This window comes from Octopus bimaculoides, chromosome 10 (genome assembly GCF_001194135.2).
Source record: "Octopus bimaculoides isolate UCB-OBI-ISO-001 chromosome 10, ASM119413v2, whole genome shotgun sequence".
NCBI lineage: Eukaryota > Metazoa > Mollusca > Cephalopoda > Octopoda > Octopodidae > Octopus > Octopus bimaculoides.
Genome location: NC_068990.1, coordinates 96,287 through 101,713, shown reverse-complemented (window position 1 = coordinate 101,713; position 5,427 = coordinate 96,287).

Genomic DNA, 5,427 nt, shown 5'->3' with positions numbered 1-5,427 from the left:
ATGAGTAGGATATTATGTTATCAGTGAGCAGAAACATGACATGATGTGTCCATGTCTAATATAGTTTTGTTATATAAGTTTTTGCCTCCTTTAATAATTTCTATAGCAAATGCTAGTTGATGCAAGTATGAAAAAAAGAAGCATATTGTCAATGGAATAATATAAGAAAATATGGTCAATAAGCTACCACACAAAATTAGCTTCTATTTCATCATCATCATTGTTTAGTGTCTACTTTCAATGCTGGAATGGGTTGGATGGTTTGACTGAGGACTGGCAAGCCAGCAGGCTGCACCAGGCTCCAATCTGATCTGGCAAGCTTTCTACAGCTGGATGCCCTTTCTAACGCCAACCACTCCAAGAGTGTAGTGGGTGCTTTATACATGCCACGGGCCAGTCAGGCAGCATAGGCATTGACCACACTCAAATGGTACTATTTATGTGCCACCAGCACAGGTGCCAGTCAGGCGGCACTGGCATCAGCCACAACTACGGTTTCACTTGACTCAACAGGTCTTCTCAAGTACAGCATATTGCCCAGCGATTGAAGAGTACTTTTAAACAAGCCAGTTATGCAACACTGACATTGAGCACAGCTGTGATCTCACTTGGCTTGCTGGGTCTTCTCAAGCACAGCATATCTCCAAAGGTCTCAATCACTTGTCATTACCTCTGTGAGGCCCAACGTTCGAAGGTCATGCTTCACCACCTCATCCCAAGTCTTCCTGGGTCTAACTCTTCCACAGGTTCCCTCCACTGTTAGTATGTGACACTTCTTAACACTGCTGTCTTCATCCATACGCAACACATGATCATACAGTTGTCTCTCTTGCACACCACATCTGATTCTTCTTTTGTCCAACTTTTCTCTCAGAGCACTTACACTCTGTCGAGTATGCACATTGAAGCATACTACCTTCATTTCTTTCAAGCCTACACATGTCCTCAGCAGTCAAAGCCCATGTTTCACTGCTGTGTAGTGTGGCTGTTTGCAGACATGCATCATGCAGTCTACTTTTCACTCTGAGGATGCACACAACAGCCAAGCACCACATCACTGGAACTGTGAAGTGCACAGTTCTATACAAGGATTTTTGTATTTTTACATAAACTAGGGAATGGTTACTGACATTAAGGATTGTATGATGCACAAGTATACAGAAAGAATTAAAGAAAAAAGGACTCATTATATTGAATGTTATCAATAATATCGAGTGGAAATAGTAGATTCTGCAGTTCCTATACACAAGCCGCCACTGCGCACCAACCACTTATCCATCCCTAGTTTCTGCATTGACCACCAGATAAGGGATTAGGGGACCCTGTCAAAGGCTTTCTCCATGTTAATGAAAGCCAAGTACAGAAGTTTATTTTTCGCTGGGAATTTCTCCTGCAGCTATCTTACTAGAAATATAGCACCAGTGGTGCTTCTCCCTAAATTGCATCTTGTCTAAACTAACTCTCTCCCTAATTAGTTGGGCTATGACCCTCTCTGTGACATTCATCACCTGTTCCAATATTTTGATACCTCTGTAATCCTATCTAATACGCTATCTTTACCTTCGTAGCAGTTGACTATGATGCTGCTATACCAGTCATTGGGTATGACTCTTTCAGGTGTCACCTAGTTGACTAGATTATACTGCCAGATATTTTAAGCATTTCAGCAGTGATTCCTGATGGGTCGGAGGCTTTCCTTGTCTTCATACCCCCAATTGCTTTATCTACCAAGGTACAGTAAATTCGAGTAGCTGGTCCCTCTGTTGAAATCTTGAAATCATCATCATCATCATTTAATGTCCATTGTCCATGCTGCCATGGGTTGGGCAGTTTGACCAGGGCTGGTAAGGTAAGTGGCTGCACCACACTCCAGTCTGATTTGGCATGGTTTCTATAACTGGATGCCTTTCCTAACATCAACCACTCTGAGAGTGTAATGGGTGCTTTTATATGCCACCAGTACAGGCGTCAGTCTGCATGACACCAAAATCTGCCACAATTATGATTTCACTTGGCTTGATGGCTATTCTTCTCAAGCACACCATTTGTCATTGCTTCTGTGAGACCCAGTGTACAGAAGATACTTTTTACATGCCACCGGCATGGTTACTAGTTACATGACACTAGTATTAGTCACATTGCCTCTGTGAAGCCCAATGCTTGAAAGGGGCTTTTAACATGCCACTGGCATGGTTGCCAGGTCTATAACACCAGCAACGACCACAGATATGATTTCACTTGGCTTGATGGGTCTCCTCAAGCACACCATGTCACCAAAGGTTTTGGTCACAAGTCATTGCCTACAAACAGATTGGTAGGGTTGTTATAGCTTCACAGAAAATATCTTACAATATTTGTTCCAGTGATCTGAGTTTGCTGGTTGGTCATGTCCATCCCTATTACCACATCAATCTCATCTACTACGTGGTCGATCACAATCACCCGCAGCCTTAGCGTTGTGCCTCGCACCACTATATCCACATCACTACTCCCTACTCCCCTTGCATTCGATTCTGCTGCCGTCGACCACCAGAATGCTACTTACCCCCTTCCATTTCTTTGTCACCCTTGGGGTCATGAGAGTCGTCATGCAGCCCTTGTCCATGAGGGCCTTCAACATGTTTCCCCTGACCACGACCTCAACTACTGGCAGTGACTTCACGAACAACTCTACTTGTTTGCGGGGGAAGTCTGAGAGGCACCATCTTCCCCACGGCTACAATTTCAGGTGATATGCCCAGTCTGTTTGCACCAGTAACAAACCAGTCCAGTCTCCGTGCAGTCCCTCGCCATGTGTGGTCCTTGGCACTTAAAATACCAGCCTGTGAACGGCTGCTGTCATTCACCATTTCATCCTTCACCAGCCATCATGCAGCATTGCGGGCTTCTGCAGCCACCATCACCACTGCCTTCCACCTGGTGTTTTGTGTCAACATGTGGGCTTGAATGATGCGCTGACTCATTGCCATTTTGTTGCCACCTGACAACTGTTGTAGTCGCACTGACATGTCATCGGGAAAGCCATTCACAAAGGCCAGTCGTGTTACTGTCTCAAGTCCCTCATCAGAGAGACCAGACAACACAATCAGCCTCTGTACCTCCACAGCATATTCATTGACCTGTCCCCCCTCTCCATTTGATCATTCCCAGCTTAGCAAAAGCAGCATACTCCCCACCTGTGTAAGCCTCTCTCAAGCACTGCTCGATCTTCACAGCACTCAGTTGTTCTTCATCATCTATTTCGAGATACAGTGTCAACACACTACCCTCCAAATACAGCGCCATGAGGCTCGCTACATCTTCGATGCCTTATAGCTTGGCCACAACTTTGACCTTTCGAATCCAAGCTACTATGTCACCTTCGCCATAGAAAGGTCTGATGACATTACTGTCAAGCCTTATCTTCACTGCCATCTTATATGAAGGAGACAACAACATCTGTATACAATTGCTGAGATAGCTTGTCATGCGTGAGAAATGAAAAGAGGTTCGCCTACCTTCTTCTCCTGTCTTCACCTGTCTAGTAGTAGTCACTCAAGTGATCCTGCCCTACCCTGTCACCCAGTATAAGCAGCTGCTATCTGACCAACTCGCAAGCGAATTCCTTGACGTTCATTCACGGTGCCTTGGCGGGCAAGAAGCAGCCGACACTGTCCTATTTTCCCCGCTCTCTCCTTCTTGTGTTTCCTCTTCTGGTTAGTCCTTTGATCATAGATGTCATGGCCCTCTTCTTCCGGCTCGTCCCCACAGTAATCATCATATTCTAATTTCTTTCACTTTGCAATGAATAGCAGATGAGCTACTGTCTTTTGATACAGACACAACACCGGCTACACTTTCAGGCTTTTTGGATAAAGTTTTCAGGAATAGCCCAATAGGTTTACTATTTACTCTGTGAAATATTCACAGGTCCTGCTAGTCAAGAAGGAAGTACTTAATTTTATCATTGAATTCAATTTTTTTTTCCAATGCTTCATTGCAATATTTAGCATTATCATCAAATTTTATACATTTAACAGATAAATCACAGAGATATCAAGCTAACCACTAGAACTTAACTTTAAATACAAATATACTCTATTCAGAGACACAATGACAATAAATACTGTTTTCCTCTTTCTTCTAAGTATAAAAGTTAAGACATTAACCTACTTTTATACAGCTGCTGCAGTAGTCAATTCTATGATACTGTTAGCAATTCAGTATGACTACTAAAGATTGCTAATGAGAATTACACAGTCTCTGAAGAATTGAGAATGCAAACAGGTTATAATATTTTCTTAATATAACAAATATTTTTTCATTGTTAATGAAATGTGTGTAAGAGGGTGTAACTAAATATCTTATAAAGACACTCTTGTGTCTTGTTTTGTATGTATATATATATATATATATATATATATATATATATATATATGTATATATACATATCTCTATAGTGATATCAGATATCACTATAGAGCACTGTAGAAGGGAGAAGAGTACAGCATTACCATGCAAAAACACACATTTTGATTGATCATTTTCATGCCAAAATACATTTTTCCATGGAAAATTATATCATTTGAAATTTCTGCATTTGAACTTTCTTCTTATATAGGTTTGATCAAAATCTGACATTTACATATCATGCTAGGGTCCGTCAATCACCCTGGTATTTCCATCCATTCACAAAATTTATCCTTTTTTTTTTTATGACTGCTGAACGATAGCCCTTGTTCTTGTTCAATGCACTGAAGTGCTATATCTTAATTTGTGTCGAAAATCATACAGTCGGGAAGAGGACATTTTTTGCTTTATTTTGAGATAAAATTGATGGTGGGGAGGTCAAATATTTGTTACGAAATATAAAAGGGAAAATTTTATCATTAATTTTTACCTAGAAAAGAACATATTTCCTTCATGATTTTCATATCAGATTGAAGAAAACTTTCTTGCAAATTCAATACTATCATTACCAAATTTGACCACAGTATAGTGAAAAAACACAAAGTCAATAAAGAGGGTGCTGTACTGGCATTACTTGTCAGTTTGATGTATTTCTGTGCAGCAGGGGGTCAAACAGAACACAAATCCAAGAATTCAGATATTGAGTATAAGCCAGATTACAAAATAAATATATATTTCTATGGAAAAATGCACCTAATTGAGTTACGTAAGTTTTCTAGAGTCCAAAATTAGCTTGGAATCATCGTATTGAGAATGTTGTTTATTTCCTCTTACTGTTTTAACATGTGGAGAGCAATGTTTGACTTTTACCTTGTGGATATTTTTGTACATGTAAATTTCATTTTCCTTTGATAAATATTGGTCAAATTTCACCATTAAAAATTAGTGCAATGAATATTATTTTGTAGACTATTAAAGTCATGTGATGGAGGATTGTTTTTTTTCCAATTTTAAATACAGTTGGATAATTTGTGATAG